We start from the raw sequence: 7,509 nt of genomic DNA on the forward strand, positions 1-7,509 counted from the left end.
CCCTAGAGATTTGTGGAACTCTGAACTTGAGAGAGATCATTCAGGGTATCTGGTGGAAGAAATTTCTAAGCAGTAAAGTATTGAAGAGGAGACTCAGGTGATGTTAAAGACATTCAGTTTTATAAAGGAAGCAGAGCACACAAGTTTGGAAAATTTGCAGCCTGACTTTGTCATAGAAAAGAAAATCCCATTTTCTGAGGATAAATTCAAACTGCCTGCAGAAATTTGCATAAGTAATGAGAAGATGAATGTTAATCCCCAAGACAATGGGGAAAATGTCTACAGGGCATGTCAGAGGTCATCACAGGCAGCCCCTCCCATCACAGGCCCAGAGACCTAGGATGAAAAAATGGTTTTGTGGCCCGGGCCCAGGATCACTGCGCTGTGTGTAGCCTAGGGCCTTGGTGCTCTGTGTTTCAGCCACTCCAGCCATGGCTGAAAGGGTACGAGACAGATCTCAGGCCATGGCTTTAAGAGTGCAAGCACCAAGCCTTGGCAGCTTCCACCTGGTGCTGAGCCTGCACGTACACAGAAGTCAAGAGTTGAGGTTTGGAAACCTCCACCTAGATTTCAGAGGATGTATGAAAATGCCTGGATGTCCAAGCAGAAGTTTGCTGCAGGGGTGGGGCTCTCATGGAGAAGCTCTGCTAGGGTCGTGTGGAAGGGAAATGTGGAGTTGAAGCCCCTACACGGAGTCTCTACTGGAGCACTTCCTAGTGGAGCTGTGAGAAGATGGCCACTGTCCTCCAGGCCCCAGAATGGTAGATTCACTGATAGCTTGCACCGTGAGCCTGGAAAAACTTCAGACACTCAACATCAGCCCATGAAAACAGCCAGGATGTGGGCTATACCCTGCAAAGCCACAGGGGCAGAACCAACAAGGCCATGGAAGCCCACCTCTTGCATCAGCATGACCTTGATGTGAAACATGAAGTCAAGGGAGATCATTTTGAAGCTTTAAAATTTGACTACCTGGCTGGATTTTGGACTTGCATGGGGCCTGTAACCCCTTTGTTTTAGCCAATTTCTCCCATTTGGAACAGCTGTATATACTCAATGACCTGTACCCCCTTTGTTTCTAGGAAGTAACTAGCTTGCTTTGGATTTTACAGGCTCATAGGCAGAAGAGACTTGCCTTGTCTCAGATGAGACTTTGGACAGCAGACATTTGGGTTAATGCTGAAATGAGTTAAGACTTTGGGGGACTGTTGGGAAGGCATGATAGGTTTTGAAATGTGAGGACATGAGATTTGGAGGGGCCAGGAGCAGATTAATATGGTTTGGCTATGTCCCTACCCACATCTCAATTTGAATTGTGTCTCTCAGAATTCCCATGTGTTGAGGGAGGGACCCAGGGCGAGGTAGTTGAATCCCTTGGGCTGAGCTTTCCCATGCTATTCTTGTTATAGTGAATGAGTCTCACAAGATCTGATGAGTTTATTAGGGGTTTCATCTTCTGCTTCTTTTACTTCCTTCTCATATTCTCTTGCCATTGGCATGTAAGAAGTGCCTTTCTGGCCGGGCGCGGTGGCTCAAGCCTGTAATCCCAGCACTTTGGGAGGCCGAGACGGGCGGATCACGAGGTCAGGAGATCGAGACCATCCTGGCTAATATGGTGAAACCCCGTCTCTACTAAAAATACAAAAACTAGCCGGGCGAGGTGGCGGGCACCTGTAGTCCCAGCTACTCGGGAGGCTGAGGCAGGAGAATGGCGGAAACCCGGGAGGCGGAGCTTGCAGTGAGCTGAGATCCGGCCACTGCACTCCAGTCCGGGCGACAGAGCGAGACTCCGCCTCAAAAAAAAAAAAAAAAAAAGAAGTGCCTTTCATCCACGGCTATTACTCTGAGGCCTCCTCAGCCATGTGGAACCATAAATCCGTTAAGCCTCTTTTTCTTCACAGTCTCAGTTATGTCTTTATCAGCAGTGTGAATGTGAACTAATACATTTGGTATTGTCAAACTTCTCAATATTTGTGGAGAAAATAGATATGTAGTATCTTGTGCATTTTCCTGATTACTAATGAGGGTGAGAAAATTTTTATGTTTTGGGCACATTCTCTTTTGTGAAATACCTATTAATGTCTTTTCTCAATTTACTGTTGGGTTGCTATTTTTAAAATTAATTCATAGGAGCTTCTTTTTTTTTTTTTTTTTTTTTTGAGGCGGAGTCTCGCTCTGTCGCCCGGACTGGAGTACAGTGGCCGGATCTCAGCTCACTGCAAGCTCCGCCTCCCGGGTTTACGCCATTCTCCTGCCTCAGCCTCCCGAGTAGCTGGGACTACAGGCGCCCGCCACCTCACCCGGCTAGTTTTTTTGTATTTTTAGTAGAGACGGGGTTTCACCGTGTTAGCCAGGATGGTCTCGATCTCCTGACCTCGTGATCCACCCGTCTCGGCCTCCCAAAGTGCTGGGATTACAGGCTTGAGCCACCGCGCCCGGCCTAGGAGCTTCTTATACTTTGTTGATATGATATTAATCTTTCACAGGTTTTAGGTATTGCAAATGTCTTCTAGTTTATAGTTTATCTTTTTACTTTTTTACTTTTAATTTTTATTTTTTAATTTTTTTTTGAGACAGAGTCTTGCTCTGTCATTCATGCTGGAGTGCAGTGGTTCACTGCAACCTCCACCTCCCAGGTCCAGACGATTCTTGTGCATTGGCTTCCCAAGTAGCTGGGATTACTGGTGTCTGCCACCGATGCCTGGCTAATTTCTTGTGTTTTTAGTGGAGATGGGGTTTCACCATGTTGGCCAGCCTGGTGTCCAACTCCTGACCTCAGGTGATCTACTGTTGGGATTACAGGCTTGAGACACCATGCCCAGCCTATCTTTTCACTTTTTGATGTAAAAAGTTCTTAATTTTGTGATAGTCAAAACGTCCAATCTTTTTAAATGGTTAAGTGGCTTTTTGTATCTCATTCACTTACATTTTCTGCTAAAAGTTTTAAAATTTTGTTTCTGATGGGTAAGTCTTTGGTACATCTGGAATTTAATGTTTGTATATAGAGCGAAGAATTAATATAATTTCATTTTGTTTCCTATATTAATAACCAGTATTTTTCTTTTCTATTTATTGAAAAGTCCTTTCTTCCCTTGCTGATCTGCCATGTCACTTGCATCACATATCAAAGATTAAATTTGTGGAGATCTGTTTGGGAGCTCTCTATTCTGTTTCATTGGTCAGTTTATCAGTGAAGACCACACTGTCTTAATTGCTGTAGCTTTATAAAACTTCTGATATTTGACAGGACATCTTTCCTCTTCTTCAATAATGTCTTTGATATTCTTGGCCCCTTCCCTTTTCCATATATATATATATATATATATATATATATATATGAGAGAGAGAGAGAGAGAGAGTGAGAGTGACAAGGTCTCGCTTTGTTTCCCAGACTGGAGTACAGTGGTACAATTGTAGCTCACTGCAGACTTGAACTCCTGGGCTCAAGAGCTCCTCCTATCTCAACCTCCCAAGTAACTAGGACTCTAGGACCTCTACCACCGCATCCAGCTAATTTTTAAAAAAGTTATTATTTTTTTGTAACAATGGGGATCTTGCTGTGCTGCCCAGGCTGGTCTCAAACTTTTGGCCTCAAGCAATCCTCCCACCTCAGGCTCCCAAAGTGCTGGAAATACAAATGTGAACCACCACATGTGGCTCCGTTTTCCATATTTTAAGATCATATTTTAAAAGCTGCTTAAGCCTGCTTTTTTCTCTTGGTGCTGCTTGCAATTCCCTTACTTGGCCTTGGAAATACTATTAGTGAAGAAAATTTGAAGAGTCGAAAAATAAAATCTTCTTTCTTTTCTTCCAATTGCAAAAGAGCAGACACCCTCCTGAATCATAAAACTAGTTTTGATAAATTGGTGAACTGAGAGCATATACAGTATTATTAATTCTGTTCTAATTTCTGCTTCACTGTGGAGTCTCTTTGCATAGTCTTAAAAGATTATTGCTATAAAATATTCTTATACATTTAACCCATAACCTCTACAATTCTGCAGTTGTAATTGGTTGTCTTACCTAATAATCTGTTGCTTTGCTTCATAATATTTAAATTGGCATCTCTATTTTCCAAAAGGCATAAATACTAGTATAAATTTTTTAGTTAAGCCAGAAGAAAGTTCACTTTATTTACTAACATAACATACATAAAGGTTTAATACATCTCCCTGCTTCTTTTCTTTTGCATCATGACAACCACTGAAAATAATATTTCTATAGCAGTTGAGGGTAAATAGACAGTGGCTTTTGTGGTCAGAGGTGAATGGCCCAGGGTCTCCAGCACTCCAGGTCCCACTGAGCCTGCCACACAGCTGAGGGCATCGGTATTTCCACACACCTATAGTGCACGGTGCCCCAGAATAGAGATCGGATGCTCTCCTTTATTCAAATGGGGAGTTGAGATTATTGTCATTGTAATTAAATTAATACATACATATTTATACACTGTTAAAATCTGGTTGGATTTGTGTTCCTTCACAAAACAAATTGCTTAAATGAAACCACAGAGTTAACATAATTAAATGCATCTGCTTCTGTGAGATGCTGCTTTTTAAAATTGAATTAGAATCTAATTTGAAATGTCAATAAAAAGTTCAAATATTCAACTCAATTATATTTAGATTTCTTTTTATTTTGAGATGGAGTTTAGCTCTTGTCACCCAGACTGGAGTGCAATGGCATGATCTCAGCTCACTGCAAGCACCTTCTCCTGGGTTCAAACGATTCTCCTGCTTCAGCCTCCCGAGTAGCTGGGATTACAGACACGTGCTACCACGCCCAGCTAATTTTTGTATTTTTAGTAGAGACGGGGTTTCACCATGTTGGCCAAGCTGGTCTCGAACTCCTGACCTCAAGTGATCCACCCACCTCAGCCTCCCAAAGTGCTGGGATTACAGGCGTGAGCCAGCACGCCTGGCCTTTTTAGATTATTTTACTTTATTTTAATTACTTATTTTTATGATTTTATTGTTATAAAAATGCTGGGTTTTTTTTTTTTTTTTTTTTTTGAGGCGGAGTCTCGCTCTGTCGCCCGGACTGGAGTGCAGTGGCCGGATCTCAGCTCACTGCAAGCTCCGCCTCCCGGGTTTACACCATTCTCCTGCCTCAGCCTCCCAAGTAGCTGGGACTACAGGCGCCCGCCACCTCACCCGGCTAGTTTTTTTGTATTTTTAGTAGAGACGGAGTTTCACCGTGTTAGCCAGGATGGTCTCGATCTCCTGACCTCGTGATCCACCCGTCTCGGCCTCCCAAAGTGCTGGGATTACAGGCTTGAGCCACCGCGCCCAGCCAAAAATGCTGGTTTTTAAAAAAATCAATCAATATAACAAAGAACAAAGAAGATGATCAACAAGCATTCCCGCCTCCACAATCTGGAAATAACTGTCATCAATCCAAAAGCTGACGCATGGTGGATCCCTTCACACCAGTTCACAGTACAAAGTAACCCCTTGCTTATAGAAAACATTATTATCATTATTATTTTTGAGACAGAATTTGATTCTTGTAGCTCAGGCTGGAGTGCAATGGTGCAGTCTTGGCTCACTGCAACCTCTGCCTCCCAGGTTCAAAGGATTCTCCTACCTCAGCCTCCCAAGCAGCTGATATTACAGGCACGCACCACCATGGCCATCTAATTTTTTGTATTTTTAGTAGAGATGGGGTTTCACCATGTTGGCTAGGCTGGTCTTGAACTCCTGACCTCAGGTGGTCCACTCGCCTCAAGCTCCCAAAGTGCTGGGATTACAGGCGTGAGCCACCGCACCCGGAATAGAAAATATTATTAAGTAGCAAACAGTAGCAGTATGCTTGGGGGTTTTAGGATTGGTTATTTTCAAATCTCTAGAAAAGCTATAATTCCAGGGCAGAGTCTCATCTGTTAATGGGGGACTGGTCTAAGGTTCCTTCCAGCTCTCAGATTAATGGTTTCCCAGGTTGATCTGCTCCCTGCCACCCACCCATTTTCGGTTTTGTTTGTTTGTTTGTTTTTACAGAGACAAGGAAGGTCTCACTATATTCCCCAGGCTGGTCTTGAACTCCTGGCCTCAAGTGATCCTCCTGCCTTGGCCTCCCAAAGTGCGGGAGTTACAGATGTGAGCCACTGTGCTCAGCTCATCCTTGGCTGTTCAAGTGTGGAGGTAAATAGATGCCAAGGTTACCTCCAGGTCAGAAGCGGCAGATGCCCCAGGGCAGAATCAAAAACCTAACCAGGCCTCCCGCTGCACGAAGACCTTATTTTCTGAAGCTTAAACCTGGACAAAAGTCTGACCAGTAGTACTGTGTTCATGAACAGGTCAAAATTTAAAACTGGGACTATCCAGAAGAACCTGGTAGCTGCAGGTGCAGTCTGCAGTCCAGTGGTCAGCTACGAAAACAGGCTACTTGTACTTTCTCTTTTTCATGGAGTCTTTGACGTAAAAATTGATAACACTTTCTTGCTTCTGGTGTGCTTCCCTTATCTTCTTCATTTTCCATAAGTAGCTTCTTCCATCCCACCTCCCAACAGGCCACAGTCAATTCAAGACATTTTAACTTTGAAAATGAGTCTCCATAACACAAATTTAGAGGACAGGCATGGTGACTGACGCCAGTAATCCCAGCACTTCAGGAGGCCAAGGCGGGCAGATCGCCTGAGGTCAGGAGTTCAAGACCAGCCTGACCAACATGGTGAAACCCCGTCTCTACTAAAAATACAAAATTAGCCAGGCATAGCAAAAGGGCTGTCATCTGCCATCTTGGTAGGAACTCCAAGAAGCTGAGAATGGAGGCTGAGGGTAAGTGCTACAGAGAAACATTCCCAGAGAAAATGAAAATAGGTGTCTGGTTGGTTTCACCAATGATATGGATTAGGGACTGCTGTCTATTTTATTTTGCCCTTCTAAAATAGGTGTGTTCATTGCCTTTTTCTTGTCTCTTTCAGTCTTCTTCGCTTGATTTATATAAAGCAGATAATGTGTTCCTTTGATGCACAGGTTGAGAGAGATTGCATGTGATAAGTTGTCATCACATCACAGACACCATATTCTGATTAGATAAGACACTGCACTTGACTCTAAGCCTGTTGCTATAATTGTATGCCTTCAGAGATTCCTTACAGGGTGTGTTTTTGGTATACGGGAAGTAGTTCTCAGTGGAACTAGTTGCCAAGGATGGCCCCTCATGACTACAGTCATGATAACTACAGCTTGTGGAGTGCTCTCCTTTTGATTAGGGCTGTCTGTGTGACTCACCTTGATCAATGTAAAGTCAGAAGTGACACTGTCTGCCATTCAAAGGTAGGTCCTGTGATGCTGTGCATCTTCTCTATGAGCCTTTTGGAAGACTTTCTTTGGTGAAAGCCAGTCACCATTCATTAAGTCTAAGAACTGTGAGAGTCTATTTGAGGAAATTAAAGGCATGAATGGGAAAGTGAGGTAGTGAAGGAAATAATTAGCCAGTTTCCAGGTGTTCACTCAGCCCTAGTGTTGAATTGGGCATGAGTAAAGCATCCCTTGAAATCCCAGCCTA

Source organism: Trachypithecus francoisi, unplaced genomic scaffold (genome assembly GCF_009764315.1).
Source record: "Trachypithecus francoisi isolate TF-2019V2 unplaced genomic scaffold, Tfra_2.0 Lachesis_group12, whole genome shotgun sequence".
Lineage (NCBI taxonomy): Eukaryota > Metazoa > Chordata > Mammalia > Primates > Cercopithecidae > Trachypithecus > Trachypithecus francoisi.